Source organism: Schistocerca gregaria, chromosome 1, assembly GCF_023897955.1.
Source record: "Schistocerca gregaria isolate iqSchGreg1 chromosome 1, iqSchGreg1.2, whole genome shotgun sequence".
In the NCBI taxonomy this organism is placed as follows: domain Eukaryota; kingdom Metazoa; phylum Arthropoda; class Insecta; order Orthoptera; family Acrididae; genus Schistocerca; species Schistocerca gregaria.
The window spans coordinates 330,781,199-330,800,383 of NC_064920.1; the positions used below are offsets into that span (position 1 = coordinate 330,781,199).

The following is a 19,185-nucleotide window of genomic DNA, read 5'->3' on the forward strand; positions in this document are numbered from 1 at the left end:
TTCCGCCGGTGTAATGGATCCTGGAATCTCTGTATAGCATTACAAAACACAACAAATATATGAGTCGGAGATCTAGGCGAAGGTGAATGGGTATAATTAGGAAACATAAATGAATGGATATAACTGAAGACCATAAGGATACCCTTAATACATGGAAGTCTGCACCCTTTAAGCACCTGTGTATGTAAATTGGCAGGTAAAGATTACGACGACGTCAAATGTGATCAGCGTCGGTCTGCGAAGCGTCATTTGACTTCCATGCTTCTTTTTTTTTTTTAAAAAAAAAAAAAGGGTTCAAATGGCTCTGAGCATTTGAGGCCATCAGTCCCCTAGAGCTTAGAACTACTTAAACCTACCTGACAAACTAGCATAGAGAGCTGCATCAAACCAGTCTCAGGACTGAAGGCAACAACAACAATAACCTAAGGACATCACACACATCCATGCCCGAGGCAGGATTCGAACCTGCGACCGTAGCAGTCGCGCGGTTCCAGACTGAAGCGCCCAGAACCGCTCGGCCACATCGGCCGGCAGTGCTTCTTGGCGACATGGACTTTTCACAAGGTGCTGTGTTACACAGCAGCTCTGCAGATCTGTCAGGGACCCCACGAGGTAGCTCTTGTGATTGGAAAGGTTCCCTGGCTCAACAGTCCAATGAATAAGCTCGTTATCGGGCTTTTGCCATATAGTATTACGCCATCGCAGTATATCAGGTAGACAATTACAAAGTTGAATTATTGCAGCCCAGATAAACAGTATCTGACACACTCGCTGGTCGACATTTGGCGTTGCCAGTCACTGCTTTTATCAGTTACGCAACGTGCGCGATAGCGGAAGCGCGAAGTTCCACACAAACAACACCGCCGTTGAGCGCGGAACGCAAACGAGCAGACGGCGGTCGTTACGTCAGTGATCGGAGGCGGGGACACGGAGGCGCCGAGGCCACAGCTGGCCAGCAGTGTTCGTGGAGGCGGCGGCAGCGCTGCAGCTGAGCTGAGGCGAGGTGAGGTGAGTGCCACACTTCCCGCCGCTGGCATTTCGATGAAGCCAGTCCGGTGCGCGAATTGGGTCGCTCTGATGTAATCGCTGGGCAGCCTATCAAGGCCCGCCAAATGCCTCTCCCAGCCGGCCCCAATATCGCGTCCCATGTCTCCAACAGTGCACAGGACGTACCCTAAACTGCATTTTTCTCTGTGTGTTTTGCACCCAGCGAGCATATACAGAGGGGCGTGGGATTACAGCCTTTAACTGGCAGTTGTGACATGATGTTCAGAACGTTTGATAACTTTGTGACAAAGAAGATGTGTGAATATTCCGAATAAGACTTGTGTTTTTATGTTTACGCCACGCTCTTTTGTGTTCCGGTTTTTAGCAGTGGTATTGCTACGTTCCAAGTAGTGTGAAGGTGATTGTGTAAAATCAAGTAATTATACCTCGCATAAAAGAATTTTTCAGCTACCGACATCGACTAGGTTATCAGACTTCCATTTGTAGTTCTTATATCTGTAGTGCGCAACTACACTCAGGAAAAAATTAACCAAATATTACCTTAGACAAATGAAATTTCAGGACAACATTTAACTGGATAACGTATTAAAGTGATTAACATTGTACGATCACAGTTTGATGGCCGGCCAGTGTGACCTTGCGGTCCTGGGCACTTCAGTTTGGAACCGTGCGACCGCTACGGTCGCAGGTTGAAATCCTGCCTCGGGCATGGATGTGTGTGATGTCCTTAGGTTATTTAAGTTTAAGTAGTTCTAAGTTCTAGGGGACTGATGACCTCAGATGTTAAGTCCCATAGTGCTCAGAACCATTTGAATCATTTGAACAGTTTGATGTAAACGAGAGATAAGCCACACAAATGTGAAATACTGCTGCATAAATAACCTGTGTAACCGTCAGAATGTTGAGAGTATTGTGTTATACAAGTGTCAGATGTCAGTTTCTGGGATGAATTTCCATGCCTGTTGCACTTGGTCGGTCAATACAGGAATGGTTAATGCTAGTTGTGGGTGGCTCTGGATTTGCCGTCAACCTCAAGGCAACATGTCGACGCTCTGTAGAGCATTCTGGGTTGGAAAAGCGGTATGTGGGCTAGTGTTATCCTGTTGGAAAACACCCCCTGAAATTGCTGTTTATGAATGGCAGCATAACTGGTCCGGTTACAAGATTAGTGTACAGCTTTGTAGTCTGGGTGAGAGGGATAACTACGAGAGTGCTATGCACCACAGATCATAGCTGAATATATAGGCCCACTGTTTCTAGCGTCCGCAGCTCGTGGTCTAGTGGCTAGCGTTGCTGGCACAGGATCACGTAGTTCCGGGTTCCATTCCCGGCCGGGTTAGGGATTTTTTGCTCCTGGAGACTGGGTGTTTATGTTTGTTCTGATCATTTATTATCATCATCATTATTCCTGACAGTGGCTAGATTGGGCTGCGTAAAAAATTGGACTGAACTAATTGGGACTTTGTATGGGCGCTGATGACCGCGCAGTTGAGCGCCCCACAAGCCAAACCTCATCATCAACTATTTCTAGCATTCTGACAGGTTGCCTGCAGGCCCTCAACTAGCCTCCTTCTAACCAACAAACGGCCCTCGCTGGCAGAAACAGCTTTCATCAGAAATCACTATAGACATCCACCGTGCCCTCCAATGAGGTGTCAGGTGACACTGCCGTAGAGCAAATGGTGGTGGTTTGGCGTCAGTGCAATGCACGCTACAGAGCGTCTGGGTAGGAGCTGTGCTTGAAGTAACCGATTTGTAACAATTCGTTGTGTCACTAGGGTGCCAGCTGAGGGTCAAATTGTTGCTGTAGATGCCACAAACAGTCCGGAACGCGGCCTTCTTGGGACTGTACATTTTCGTGACCACCGCTGACAGCCACCACGTACAATTGCTACATTCCTGCTAAACCTTACTGCAATATCACAACAGAAACACCCACCTTCTCCTAGCCCTACTACAACACCTCGTTCAGAGTGATCGAAGCCTTGATAATGGCATTTTTGTTGACTTACAGGCAATCTTGACGACATCAACTCACCACTTCCAGTCTCAAAGACAATTACAATCTTGGCTGACGTCAAGTCACCACTTCCAATCTCAAAGATAATTAATGCTCACGACAGTTACATCATCTATTTAAAGCAAACCTGATTTGCATCTTTCATAGTGGCGCTGCTAGCACCACTCTTATGCGGCCCTCGCGAAATTGCAACAGACATCATCTTTCAGATGTGAAACACGTCTACCAACTTTTGTTTATGTCGCACAACTCGTTCTTGGTGGTGCGATTTTTTCCGTCGATGTTTAACGTTATGTGGCGGAAGCATCACTTTAAACTGAAATATGAATTTTTGATCAGTTTCACTAAAGAGATTATAAGAAGTACGTCAACAGAAGATAATGCAGCCGAATTCAATCATTCGCTGCTGAGACCATCAAATTAGGATATTAGGCACTAAAGAAGTAGACGAATTTTGCTATTTTGGCACCAAAGTTACTAGTGACCGTAGTTTTTATAGAGGATAAAAAGTGAGGTGCGCATAGATGTAAAAGCATTTCAGAAAAAGAGTTATTTGTTAATAACGAATATAAATCGACTTATTAGAATCTCGTTTGTGGAAGTATTTGTCTGGACTGCAGCTTGTATGGAAGTAAAATGTGGGCAGTGAATGCTGTAAACAAGAAGAGAATGAAAGATTTACAAATGTGCTGTTACAGAACAACGCTGAGTATCAGTGGTTTGCATCGACTAGTGAAGAGGTACTAAATCGAATTGAAAACAGCTTTATGATAAAAGTAGTTAAAAGAAGTAATAGGATAATAAAACACATTCTGGAGCTTCAAGGAACAGTTAAGTTAGTATTTGAGGGAAGTTTCGATGGTGCAAACTAAAGGGAAGAAACAGGCCTTGAGTAGAGCAAGAAGGTTGAAGTCGATGTAGGCTGCAGTAGATATGCACAGATGGAAACTTGGACAGGGTAAACTACCATGAGCAACTACATCTACACAGTTTGCGGAATGAAGGCGACCACAGAAACAACAACAACAACATTTACAAAGAAATGATACTTTATAAGTGTTCATCACCTTCATCTAGATTAACGGCTGGCATATTCTTGTAATTGACCAATGTATTAGGCTAGAGACTTACGGTACCTACGCCAGTGGTAAAAAATTTGTTTATCTTTCGGCTATATGTTTTATCTGAGTCCCGCACAGTTCACTTGTAGCTGATGCTCCCTATTTACTATCGAAAAACCAGCACTGGACTTTTACGATACTGCACTTGCCTTATCCAATTGTATCAATTTGCTATATCGCCGAATTTAAGCAAAATCCTGTACAAAATTAAAAGTAAATAAAAACTGATTATAAACCAGCCCAAGTCGCTATTTATTTGTATCTTTTGTAATGATTTTCAGTTAAATTACTGTCTTCAGAACAAACTGTCCACGGTGAAGAGGTAGCGTTGGCAGTATTGATCAAGTAAAGAAGTTACATAAAGCACACAGTGCTAAAACTTTGTGTGAGGTATTCCTTCATGAATGCAGCCAACATTGCGTTTTCGTCGTAAGAAAAATTGTCCTGAGGATGCTCGTTTAACTGAACTCCGTCTCCAAGTATAAATAAAAAGTGACTTGCGCTATTATTGATTAGTTTTTGATAATCCGTTGTTGTCGATCCGTAGACTTTATGCCAAAACTATAAAAACGTAAAACAAATCACGTGATGCTCAGTCGATTGCGCTACATTAACTTGCCATAAATAACATCTTCAGTGGAACTTTCGAGACACTCGTAGCTTTACAGGGTTTTTCTAAATTGCTTCGTTGTGTTACCCGAAACGGTGGATCAGAATGCACATCCTTTCTGTCCGAACGTGAAGTCGTGATGGCTGCATAAATGGATACATTGCTGACACATATACTAATCCAAACCAGACTGTATTCTCCATTGTATTCTCTTTCACTATCTACTTACAATAACCACACCTTGAGATATTATGTATTGCCATTGTATATTTGCATATAATAATCGAGGCGGCGCTCTCATTAACGCTAGAACTCCAAAGGGGGAAAATATTACACTGCTACTGAGCCGCAATAGATATTCCTAGTCGATGTTTTATTCAAGGAAGACATAATTTACAGATTATGCATTAGTTAAATACAGTAATTAGATCTTCAATGTTATGTTACATGCCAAGCTAAGTAGAAAATTTCCTGTTTTATACTCAACTGTGATGGCAAAATTTTACTTGGGTATAGGAATCTAGGGTTAAGACACTCTATTCGGATTCGGAAGGGAAAAGATTTAAGTCCACGGCTGGCTATCATCTAAGTTTCTCGTGGCTACTGCTGATGAATGCCAAAACGGTTTATGCAGTGAGGTCACAACCGTTTCTACTCCCCCAAGTCATCGTGCACAGAGCATAAGATTCATTGCTAACGTCATCATCCTGATATTACTTCCTTCTCTTTGACGAATTTGGTTATGCAGTTTCGCTAGTCGTGTCTGGTTCGGATTCAGTATAGTACCAAATGCCAGAAGTGTGCTTCCGCTGCCACTTTTAAGTACTGAGGTCACCAACGGCCGTTATTTGAAGTGCGAGTATACAGAGTGACTCAGCTATCCCCACCAATGTTGTTTTAAGCAACCCGCAATGTTATATCTGGCCTCCAAATACCGCGCGCGAGATTTTCATATTCCCTCGCTCGCTACGCGAAAACTATTAGTTGTGTAGAAGAAATGAACAGGACCTTTCAGTGGGAAATTTAATGTAGTTAAATTTTACAGTGGGATGCGTTTTCGTTAGAGGTCACAGTTTTCAAGTTATTTAATAAAAACATACAAAAATGGTTCAAATGGGTCTTAGCATTATGGGAGTTAACTTCTCAGACCATCAGTCACCAAGAACGTAGAACTAGTTAAACCTAGCTAACCAATGGACATCACACACATCCATGCCCGAGGCAGGATTCGAACCTGCGACAGCAGCGATGGCGCGGTTCCGGACTGAAGCGCCTAGAACCGCTTGTCGACAACGGCCGGCGAAAAACATACAAAAGGGACCTTTAAACGCATCTACATCCCCACATTCATCCCTCAACAGTCAGCATTTCTAGTATGTTGTTCGTGACATTCCGTCATACCAATGTACCAACATTTCCCACTACACGAAATGTTCCCGATATTCGACCTTTTCTGGTCTCAATTGATTGGAATTCTACGGCACCAGCAAAGTCGGCTACGTCGTTAACATTATTAATTTAAATGCGGCTAGGAGGGTAATAAAAGAAAACTACTTTTGTTAACGTAACTCTAAATCTAACGACGTTGACAATTCCATCTAAAGGTAGCCATTACAAGTACAGTACTTTCACAATTCCTGCAGCCGTCATTTTTTGCACAGTGGTAGAAGTGAGAAAATGGTTCAAATGGCTCTGAGCACTATGGGACTTAACATATGAGGTCACCAGTCTCCTAAACTTAGAACTACTTAAACCTAACCTAAGTACATCACACACATCCATGCCCGCGGCAGGATTCGAACCTCCGATCGTAGCAGCAGCGCGGTTCTGGACTGAAGCGCCTAGAACCGCTCGGCCAAAGGAGCCGGCGGTAGGAGCGACAGCCATCCACAGTATACTAGTTACCCTGACCGGTGGGAACTAAGTATGGGAGCGGGGCGTGCATTTGAGGGTCACTTTTGTTCGTTTTTGTCGTATAACTGGAAAACTACAGCCTCCAGCGAAAATGTATGACAGTACAAAACTGAACTACGTTAAATTTCCTACAAAAATATCCTGTTCAATTCTCTCGTAGGACTAATAGCTCGCGCAATAGCTGTTCAATTCTCTCGTAGGACTAATAGCTCGCGCAAAGCGAGCAGAGAGTGTGAAAATGTCGCGGGTAGTTTCTTTGACACTAGATATAACATTGCGGTTTGCATAAAACGACATCGGTAAGGGCAGCTGTATCACTCTGTTTCCTCTGTAAGACATGCGGAACTGTTGCTGCTATTCAGACCAGGCGAGTATACGCAAGGCTGCAGCGGGCCACCGCTGCGTCGTGCTGTGTGCGGTGTCGCTGGGGCACCTCTACCGGGCGCTGGGAGCCGCGGAGCGGCGCTGCTGTGGCGGCCTTGGGTGCGAGGCCGCGGGCTGACCACGGTCACGCTCATCTGCGTCTCACACGTGGCGGCAGCCCGCAGCCGGGGTCCAGGGAAGAACGCGGATACAGCTCAGCGTGCTGCAGCTGTTCACACTGTTTGCTGGCTGTACGATGCTCGCTTTAATACTTCTCATTCAGAATTTTTTTCTTTTCTACAATCACAAAAGAAATATGATGAGAAAAATATCTGCTACCAGTCACAACATCTACATCTACATCTGCATGATTACTCTGCAATTCACATTTAAGTGCTTGGCAGAGGGTTCATCGAACCACAATCATACTATCTCCCTACCATTCCACGTCCGAATTGCGCCCGGGAAAACCGAACACCTAAACCTTTCTGTTCGAGCTCTGATTTCTCCTATTTTATGTTGATGATCATTCCTACCTATGTAGGTTGGGCTCAACAAAATATTTTCGCATTCGGAAGAGAAAGTTGGTGACTGAAATTTCGTAAATAGATCTCGCCGTGACGAAAAACGTCTTTGCTTTAATGACTTCCATCCCAACTCGCGTATCATATCTGCCACACTCTCTCCCTTATTACGTGATAAAACAAAACGAGCTGCCCTTTTTTGCACCCTTTCGATGTTCTCCGTCAATCCCACCTGGTAAGGATCCCACACCGCGCAGCAATGTTCTAACAGAGGAGGAACGAGTGTAGTGTAAGCTGTCTCTCTAGTGGACTTGTGGCACCTCCTACGTGTCCTGCTAATGAAACGCAACCTTTGGCTCGCCTTCCCCACAATATTATCTATGTGGTCTTTCCAACTGAAGTTGTTCGTAATTTTTGCACCCAGGTACTTAGTTGAATTGACAGCCTTGAGAATTGTACTTTTTATCGAGTAATCGAATTCCAACGGATTTCTTTTGGAGCTCATGCGGATCACCTCACACATTTCGTTATTTAGCGTCAACTGTCATCTGCCACACCATACAGCAACCTTTTCTAAACCGCTTTGCAACTGATACTGACCTTCGGATGACCTTACTAGACGGTAAATTACAGCATCATCAACCTAAGAGAACTGCTCAGATTGTCACTCAGGTCATTTATGTAGATCAGGATCAGCAGAGGTCCCAGGACGCTTCCCTGGGGAACACCTGATATCACTTCAGTTTTCCTCGATGATTTGCCGTCTATTACTACGAACTGCGACCTTCCTGACAGGAAATCACGAATCCAGTCGCACAACTGATACGATTCCTCATAGGCCCGCAGCTTGATTAGAAGTCGCTTGTGAGGAACGGTGTCAAAAGCTTTCCGGAAATCTAGAAATACGGAATCAACTTGAGATCCCCTGTCGATAGCGGCCATTACTTCGTGCGAATAAAGAGCTAGCTGCGTTGCACAAGAACGATGTTTTCTGAAACCATGCTGATTATGTATCAATAAATCGTTCCCTTCGAGGTGATTCATAATATTTGAATACAGTATATGCTCCAAAACCCTGCTGCAGACCGACGTCAATGATATAGATCTGTAGTTCGATGGATTACTCCTACTACCCTTCTTAAACACTGGTGCTACCTGCGCAATTTTCCAATCTGTAGGTACAGATCTATCAGTTATTTATTTGTCACACGGCCGGTTTCGGACTTGCGCCCCACATCAGGTGTTTATACATTCATGTACATGTTTATAATGTTGGAGATCACTGTATAAATAGAAAAAAAAGTTATTTGCTGGTGACCACACCGGTACAAGTGGGACAATTGTAAGTGGTAAGGCAGCATTTGAAGAAAATATATATGTACTTACATAAAGACGAAGCACCGTTATTACAGTTATGCTGTGGTAATAAATTTGTCACTTAGTCACACACTTATTGTCATTTTCACGTCCATATCTCAGTTTTACCAAGTATAGCTTCATATTACACTATTATGATGTGCACTCGTGAAATACACTATGTTTACATACAAACATGTGGGCTGTGGTCAAAGAACTTAGATGTGGCAAATGTAAAGATGTTGCTCACACAGAAACTTGCAGTTTATGGTCAAAGAACATAGCGACAGGTTTTTTACTTCTTGTGAATCTGATTCAGTAGGTGTGCTTGTCTCTTTTTGATTTTGTTGTTAAGTGTATCAATCACATCTGGGTTGTATCCATTTCTCCGTGCAGTTTCTTTTATAGTGTTAATTTCTTTTTGTTCATCATGGCTGCTGAGTGGGATTTTATGTACACGATTAAATGTGGATCTGAAGAATGCCATTTTGTGTTGTGCTGGATGACATGAGGAGTTGTTAATGACAACGTCACTTCAGATCCACACTTAATAAACATTCATTGTGGCTGGTAGCGGATATTTTTCTACACCCCGTAAAGGAACGGTCATTGTGTTCGACAGCATCCACTATGAATAAAATTCATGAAATATGAAAACTTCGCAAGAGAAACAAACTGACGAAAATGGCAAGTGTTACCTCATGAAGCACCTGTCCTGTATTTATCAAACTTTGCAGAATTATACATCAAATAACGGGTATTCAGTGCTTAAGTTTCATTCCGTTCGCAACATATCCGTCATCGATATCGTCCATCATCAGTACGTATTTATGTTATTTATGTATCATGTGGTCTTTACAGCACAATATTAAATGTATCGCACACGAATAATACATGTAATTTACAAACCGACATAAATTTTTAATATAATCAATGACGTCAACATGGAGAGTACCGCGTTAGGCCCTCAAGGTCTATTCTTTAACAATGTGACGAACGGTTTGCCTGGCGGCTCCACAGTTGCAGTTTGAAGATGGAACCTTATCCCGTCTTTGAAGAGAGTCTATGTTTCTGCCATGATTGGTGCGTGTTCTGTTAAACATTGTCCACGTTCTGCGAGACAGGTCAAAGGCAGGGTGTTTGTTTCTGATGCAGAGCAAACTCTTGTAATGTCGAGGGCAAGCCTCTCTGTTCTGCCTCGGTCTCGGGAGTCTGTTACATCGAACTGAGAAGTGTGCAGTTCTATTGCTGATTTCGTAGACAGTTTTCTTGATCCAAGTCGGTTTCTTTCAAGGGTAATCACATCTTGACGGACAGGAGTTGCATGTTGCCGCGTATGCGTTTAAACGAGCAGAATACAGCTGCTTTTCGTTGAGGTCCAGGGGGCAGAATGCGGCTCAGTATCGACAGCCATTCTACGGGGGTTGATCTTACACGGGGAGACCACGACCTTGAATCACAGATTTGCTTCAAACCTTGTACATCTTTAGTAGGCCATCAAAACAAAATAATGTGCAAGTAGTAAGGTGCACTTCTCTGTCAATTGAGATTCAGTTGTGCCGGCACGGTAACTCAGCGTGTTTGGTCAGAGTGCTATCTGACCTCTGCAACTAAATACTGAGAGAATGGATCAACGATGATATAGGACGTCCGCACCGAAAAATTAGAACGAATAATACCAAACAAAATGAGATTAAATAAAAGTGGTTAGCGTTCGAGCATTGTAAGACGAACGTGCCTAGGGCGACAGTTAAACTCACGCACAAACATAATTTTTGATCTATATTTGTTTCATCACTGGTCATATTATTTACATTATGTGACATTTGAGAGGTAATGTAACTAGTAAAAAACCACCTGTATGTGCATGATATTTTAGTGAATTTCATGTAATTTGACAACTTACTATTATTAATTAAATTTAATTCGTAGAACGAACATATTTATAAATATCAACAAGTAAATGAAGAAGGGAACGTCCTGCTAGTCACGCGGTCTAACAAGCTGCTTCCTGGGCGGGAAGGCATGCCGGTCCCCGCCCTTCGGATTAGTGTCGAGGTCAGGTGTGCCGGCCAGCAGGTCCTGTGCATGGTTTTCAAGTCGGTTTTTCATCTGCCTCGGCGAATACGGGTTGGTTCCCTTATTCCGCTTCAGTTACACTATGTCGGCGATTGCTGTGCAAACACTGTATCCACGTACGTGTGCACCATCTTCACTTTACCACGCAAACATTTGGGTTTATACTCGTCTGGTAAGGGACGTACCCGGTTTGGGGGGTCCACTGGGAGCGGAACGGCACACTAACCGTGGGTTCGGTGTGGGGGCGGCAGTGAGGTGTTTGGGCTGCTGTGGCCTGTTGTGAAATTGTGAACCACTGAGGGCAACGGCGGGAAGAATCCTGTGCCTTATTTCTAGGTTCCTGGTTCAATACACAATACACACACATAAAGAAGCGCATAGGGTTTCCATGAAATTATACAACTGTCGTGATTTGCAGTCTCGTAAGGTAGGGTACCAGGAACTACTTTGCGCCTCGACACTTCGAGCTGCAGATACAGACACAGGCCCTATTTGGCAGTTAACCTGCGTACCGGTGGAATATTGCTAATGTTGCAAGAACAAATAGCGTAGGTGCAATTTTTTTTAAAATCACAGAAATTACACTTGTAATACAAAATTTTCTGTTTGTCTCCTCAGACACGTTCGTCTGAGGAATCTCGAACACTAACCACGCGACAGCAATGAACTCTAACGTCCTGTCCTTATGCACAGATACATAAGTTACGTAATAGAGGCTTAAAATTTCTCTTGCAATTTCCTCGGAACTGCCGGAGTAGAGCACATCAAAAAAAGTTTTGCATCATCCCGGTTCCCTGAACTCCTAAAGATAAACGTTGACTGTGGATATTGTATCACAGACACGGTGCCTTTGATGTTCATAGATGACACTAAACCCACCCAAAGATGTAAGCAACCATACATGGGCAACGCCTCTTACACGGAGGGGGTGCGACAGCCGATCGGTTCCAGTCATTCCACCAGGTAGAAGGTACACGGCTCGTGTTGTCTGTAGATCCACCATCCCTACACGGTCAATACCGCGGTTCGATTCCGTCCTCATTGTTACTTTGTGCCAGGAAGGGTTCTAAACAAGGCAAGAGACCTGGCGTCTTTGAGTGAACCAAAGCGATGTTGTTCGGACATGGAGGGGGTACTGAGAGACAGTGAACTGTCGATGTCATGCCTCGCTCGGGCCGCTCAAGGGCTACTACTGCAGTGGACGACCGCTCCCTACGGATTATGGCTCGGAGGAACCCTGACAGCAACGCTGCCACGTTCAACAATGCTTTTCGTGCAGCCGTAGGACGTGTGTTAACACTCAAACTGCGCAATAGGCTGCATGATGTGCAACTTCAATCCTGACGTCCATGGCGAGGTCCATCTTTGTAACCACGACACCATGCAGCGCGGTATACACTCCTGGAAATGGAAAAAAGAACACATTGACACCGGTGTGTCAGACCCACCATACTTGCTCCGGACACTGCGAGAGGGCTGTACAAGCAATGATCACACGCACGGCACAGCGGACACACCAGGAACCGCGGTGTTGGCCGTCGAATAGCGCTAGCTGCGCAGCATTTGTGCACCGCCGCCGTCAGTGTCAGCCAGTTTGCCGTGGCATACGGAGCTCCATCGCAGTCTTTAACACTGGTAGCATGCCACGACAGCGTGGACGTGAACCGTATGTGCAGTTGATGGACTTTGAGCGAGGGCGTATAGTGGGCATGCGGGAGGCCGGGTGGACGTACCGCCGAATTGCTCAACACGTGGGGCGTGAGGTCTCCACAGTACATCGATGTTGTCGCCAGTGGTCGGCGGAAGGTGCACGTGCCCGTCGATCTGGGACCGGGCCGCAGCGACGCACGGATGCACGCCAAGACCGTAGGATCCTACGCAGTGCCGTAGGGGACCGCACCGCCACTTCCCAGCAAATTAGGGACACTGTTGCTCCTGGGGTATCGGCGAGGACCATTCGCAACCGTCTCCATGAAGCTGGGCTACGGTCCCGCACACCGCTAGGCCGTCTTCCGCTCACGCCCCAACATCGTGCTGCCCGCATCCAGTGGTGTCGCGACAGGCGTTAATGGAGGGACGAATGGAGACGTATCGTCTTCAGCGATGAGAGTCGCTTCTGCCTTGGTGCCAATGATGGTCGTATGCGTGTTTGGCGCCGTGCAGGTGAGCGCCACAATCAGGACTGCATACGACCGAGGCACACAGGGCCAACACCCAGCATCATCGTGTGGGGAGCGATCTCCTACACTGGCCGTACACCTCTGGTGATCGTCGAGGGGACACTGAATAGTGCACGGTATATCCAAACCGTCATCGAACCCATCGTTCTACCATTCCTAGACCGGCAAGGTAACTTGCTGTTCCAACAGGACAATGCACGTCCGCATGTATCCCGTGCCACCCAACGTGCTCTAGAAGGTGTAAGTCAACTACCCTGGCCAGCAAGATCTCCGGATCTGTCCCCCATTGAGCATGTTTGGTACTGGATGAAGCGTCATGTCACGCTGTCTGCACGTCTAGCACGAACGCTGGTCCAACTGATGCGCCAGGTGGAAATGGCATGGCAACCCGTTCCACAGGACTACATCCAGCATCTCTATGATCGTCTCCATGGGAGAATAGCAGCCTGCATTGCTGCGAAAGGTGGATATACACTGTACTAGTGCCGACATTGTGCATGCTCTGTTGCCTGTGTCTATGTGCCTGTGGTTCTGTCAGTGTGATCATGTGATGTATCTGACCCCAGGAATGTGTCAATAAAGTTTCCCCTTCCTGGGACAATGAATTCACGGTGTTCTTATTTCAATTTCCAGGAGTGTAGATTGGTCCAACACCTTGCCGACTGTATCACTCAGGACTGGCATCACGTTCTCTTCACTGATGAGTGGCGCAGATGCCTTCAACCAGACAATCGTCTGAGACGTGTTTGCAGGCAACCCTTCAGGCTGAACGCCTTAGACACACTGTCCAGCGAGTGCAGCAAGGTGGAGGTTCCCTGCTGTTTTGGGGTAGCATTATGTGGGGCCGACTTACGCCGCTGATAGTCATGGAAGGCGCCCTAACGGCTGTACGATACGTGTATTCTATCCTCCAACCGATAGTGCAACCATATCGGCAGCATATTGGCGAGGCATTCATCCTCATGGACTACAATAATTCGCTCCCCCATCGTGCGCATCTTGTGAATAATTTCCTTCAAGATAACGACATCGCTCGACTAGAGTGGCCAGTATGTTCTCCAGACATTAATCCTATCTAACATGCCTGGGATAGATTGAAAAGGGTTGTTTATGAACGTCGTGATCCACCAAATACTCTGAGTGATCTAAGCTGAATCGTCATTGAGGAGTGGTACAATCTGGACCAACGGTACCTTGATGAACTTGTATGAGCGACGAATACAGGCATGCATCAATGGAAGAGGACGTGCTACTGGGTTTTAGAGGTACTGGTGTGTTCAGCAGTCTGGACCACCAACTCTGAAGGTACCTCTGTATGGCGGTACAACATGCAATGTATGGTTTTCATGAGCAATAAAAAGGGCATAAATGATGTTTATGTTGATCTTTATTCCAACTTTCTGTACAGGTTCCGGAACTCTCGGAACCGAGGTGATGCAAAACCTTTTTTGATGTACTTCCACATTATGTTGTTTTAATGGCCTACTAAAGGTGTATAAAGTCAATCAGCGATCCCACTATCCCAACGTTGTGGCCTCCCTCTTGTTGGTGTTCCGCCCATAATCCTCTTTGTGTTGTTCAGTTCAGCGTCGAGAGTTTGTGTTTATGCACTATTGAGCCTTACAGGAGTACCATATTCGCAGAAGAGTAGACTAACCAAGTACTGAAGTACGCAGAGTTTCGGTAGGGGAGTGAGGTTGTTCCCCATAGCTTGCGTAGGATAGTGTTCCCAGTTCGTATCTTCGCAACTGGGTTTTTCACATACTTCTTGTAGGACAGTGTCACATCCAATGTAACCCCTAGATGTTTTGGGTGCTGACTGTGGTGAAGTTGCCTGTCGCCAAAATAGATTTAGAGCTGCCAGTTCGCCTCTCTTGCACAAATGATAGGAAGTTTCTTGGTGTAGTTTGGCTTCATTCTCCATCTCCAAAAACATGTTACCATTATCGCAAGATCATATGTTAAAATGGCTTCCGTTTCTTCAAAATTTCGGAGTTCCACTATCAGCACCCGGTCATCAGCGTATTCAAACTGAAACTATGTCTTTACTTATTTTTATCATTTAAACACTGACCTACAGAATTTTCCGTGACAAACTCATCTCAAGCCTAACCTAATCATGTATTACCCACAATATACAAGACCAACGCAATCTGACTGCTATACAGTGACAACGTGACATCCAGGAATTAACACAAAAGAATGGCCCTGAATTGAAAGAACTGCTAACAATAATCAAAATCCTAAAAATATGAAATTAAAGAAATATGAAACATCTTCAACTTTGTTAATTGCCTAAACTCATTTCACTCACGACCACCATTTTTTTTTATAAGTCACTTACCTCACAGAGTAACACGAACTACAGCAACTACAGAAAGCAGCTACTAGAGCCAGGTAAATAAAAAGATTCTAACTACTATAGACTCTAACTACTAGGAGGCACATGGTTAGCAAAAGAAAGATTTTGTTGAAGAGCAAACAATGTATTTAGAAAATTTTACCTTATTCATGTGACACCGAGTTCCAAAAATTATATAGTTGTCAATAATTCCACCCCCCAAACATTACTAACAACATCCATCCTCATTTTACATTTCCCTGCGTCTCACTTTACAATACATGTTCCATCAACACAGAGTCTCCAATAAGAAAAAACATGTCCACTCGCTAACTGCCAGCCTGTCCAAACACAGAGTCTCTTGCCGAGGGCGCAGTGCGCTGTCAGCTTTATTGGTACATTACAACTAAATGAAATGAACACCCTTAGCTGCTTACAGGCGTTGACGTACGTCAACGGTGACAGAGGAAAATGCGTGCCCTGACCGGGACTCGAACCCGATATCTCCTGCTTACATGGCAGACGTTCTATCCATCTGCGCCACCGAGAACATAGAGGAGAGCGCGACTGCAGGAATTTATCTCTGGCACGCCTCCCGCGAAACTCACATTCTCAACGTATTGTCCCGCACTACATTCGTAGTGCCCCCGCTCATTACACTCTCATTGCTCACGCCGCGTTGCAGATTCCCGTAAGAGTTCGGGCACTGTTTGTGCATTCGCACAGAAGAAGATAACCAAGTGGCCGGTGAGCCTGAACTATATATATATATATTCTTTCGGACATGTCCGAAAGAACAGATACCATCTTAGTATATCTTTATTAAAACAGTCTAGAGCGCTGCCAACATGCAAACAGGCTACTCACAAAACTTAAGATATCTAGTTTTAGGTATATCGTAGATGTACAGATCAAACAATAGTCGAGCGAGTACAAATCCCTGAGAAAAATCCCTGAGAAATTCAATCAGTTAGCGCCTTTGAAGGGCTTATCCTATTGCTCAGTATGACCTATAATGCCCTTCTTGCGAGCATCCTATTAATACATTGGACACTTTCTATTCATGGGATTGTATGAATCAGTTTGTAGAGAAAACCACGTCTCCATAATATAGATGGAGTTAACGTTTTTAAAGTCTTTTGAAACCTGCTCCTATGTACGTCGTAAGTGACATTATCTCGTCTGTACAGCTTCTTTCTTGGCGAAAACCATCTCGTTCAATCGGAATTTTCTTATGCATTATAGCCGAGATTCATTTGTAGATGGCTCTTTCAAGAAGCTTGTATACTGAGCTCAGAAGGGCTATTGGGGGAGGGGGGGGGGGGTAACTTTTCGACTCGTTGCTTTGTTTTCTTGGCTTAAGGACAGCGATGACGTTAGACACTTTCATTCCTCTCGGGATTCTCCCTCTCTTCATGCTGTCAGTAAAGAACACTGCTAGCAATTTTTTGTTATATTTACCACAGTTCGGGAGGAACTCGGATGTGGGACTTAACTTCTGAGGTCATCAGTCCCCTAGAACTTAGAACTAGTTAAACCTAACTAACCTAAGGACATCACTAGACCCTCTTGCGTCTCCCTCTTAGCTTCTTGGATGGCCGTTGTTATTTCCTCGACACTAAATGGCTGCGGAAATACGGTCTGATCAGGCCTAGATGTCTGTAGAGTAGGGAATTCATGTTTAATATGGGTAGCGTGTGCTTTGTGTTGTGTGTGCTTTGTCCTGTGGGGTTCTTGAAGAAGTCACAACGTGATTCACAATCCTGCTTGGGTGCAAGGCTACTTACCCTCTTGCATCCTTAGGACTTCAGCCTAATGTCCTTAGAACTACCCAGTCTTCTCTGCTGGATCTTCTAAAGTCCAGGTTGACGGCTGGTATATATTTTCAGAACAGAGTGGGGAATATTATGGTGCATATTTTCAGAATATTGTCGGTGCATATTTTCAGAATATTGTCACAAGACGCCGAGAAATGTTGTCATAAGGGGTGGGGCATTTTCATTTAAAATATGTTTCTGACATTTTTAGGACATTTTAGATCTGTATTCACGTACAGACAGGAATACATCGCCGGACCTTGTGGCCGAGCGGTTCTAGGCGCTTCAGTCTGGAACCGCGCGACCGCTATGCTCGCAGGTTCGAATCCTGCCTCGGGAATGGATGTGTGTTATGTCCTTAGGTTAGTTAGGTTTATGTAGTTCTAAGTTCTAGCGGACTAATGACCTCAGATGTTAAGTCCCAGAGTGCTCAGAGCCATTTGAATCTTACTCTCTTGTGTTCCGTAAGACTTACAAAATGTTTTCAGGCAACTGGTATTACTTACGACTACTTATTTTATTTCAATTAAAGTAATTCAGTATCGTCGCAGAAAACTGACATAAAATGACTTTTAATCAAAATTTAGTTGCATAATTTATTTAATTGAGAGCCAGAGACAACTGTGAAAAAGTTATCCATAATGAACGGTGAAAGAATGTATTATGTACATTGAAGTGGTAGGAGAGAGAAAAGACAGGGAAGGGAAGCAACTATTGATGTCAGTTGCATAGGGACTGTATGCAAAATCAGCGCTAACGAGTAAAAATATTTGCCGGACCGGTATTCGAACCCAGAATCTCTTGTGTACCAGGCAGTTCCGTTAGCGATCTTTCCTTCGTTGGGGGCAACAGTCATGTAGAATTTTTTCAAAAAAATTTCCTTCGTTTGAATGTTAATTGTTCATTTACTTTTTACATTCATGATTTCGGATTAGTAGCCATTCTCAAGTGCATATTCAAATGTTACAATACGAGAGTTAAAACTTAAATAATGACAACTTTTTATTCAAACCGATACAAAAGAGTTACAAGTTTGCACATGATGCTGTCATTCAAAGTACTCACCAGCGTTGTGTAGAACCCGTTGCCAGCGATGCGGAAGACTAGACACTGTTAGCAGAGCGTGTTCTGTTGATGGTGTTAATGGAGCGGTCTACTGCGAGTCGCAACTCTGCAACAGTTCTGAATCGAATGCCACGAAGTGGTTCCTTCATCTTCGGAGTCGAATCAAAGTCACAAGGACTTAAGTCCGGGGAGTATGGTGGATGGTACAGTACTTCCCAGTCCCATCGACCGAACAGAGCAGCCACAGCTGGCGCTGTATGCGCAGAAAGGGTCGCCGCTTCTTTCGCAAAGTCGCTCGCAGGTGATGCTCCACAAACGAACAGTAATGAAAAAAAATGTCGTGTGACTAGGGCCTCCCGTGAGGTAGACCGTTCGCCGGGTGCAAGTCTTTCGATTTGACGCTACTTCGGCGACTTGCGCGTCGATGGGGATGAAGTGATGATGATTAAGCCAACACAACACGCAGCTGGGAATCGAACTCGGTCGCTTAGGATTGACATTCTGTCGCGCTGACCACTCAGCTACCGGGGGGCGGACTACGAAAAGTAATACTGACGGTCTGCCGTGGAGGGACGTAATGCGTTAGAATAACACCATCACAGTCGTACACGAGAATCACCATAACTTTCACCACAGTGGGGCTCTGACGCACTTTCGACCTTCGCGGCCACCCATAATGACGCCATTCCTTGGATTGGCGTTACAGTTTTGGCTCGTACGATGCGGCCCATGTCTCATCCAGTGTTACGATAAGGCCTTCGTCTGAGCAGCGTCGTTACGCATCCAT

The 19,185-nt window shown here is 44.8% G+C and overlaps 1 protein-coding gene across 1 annotated transcript in view; it reads left to right on the forward strand.

Moving 5' to 3' along the window:
• The first annotated feature begins 961 nt into the window (after positions 1-961).
• The window catches only part of LOC126344078 (uncharacterized), a 50,680-nt gene continuing 32,456 nt past the window's right edge, over positions 962-19,185 (forward strand). Inside the window, exon 1 of the mRNA XM_050001992.1 lies at positions 962-1,008. The gene's annotated coding sequence lies outside the window, so the exon portion shown is untranslated. The remainder of the gene's footprint in view (positions 1,009-19,185) is intronic.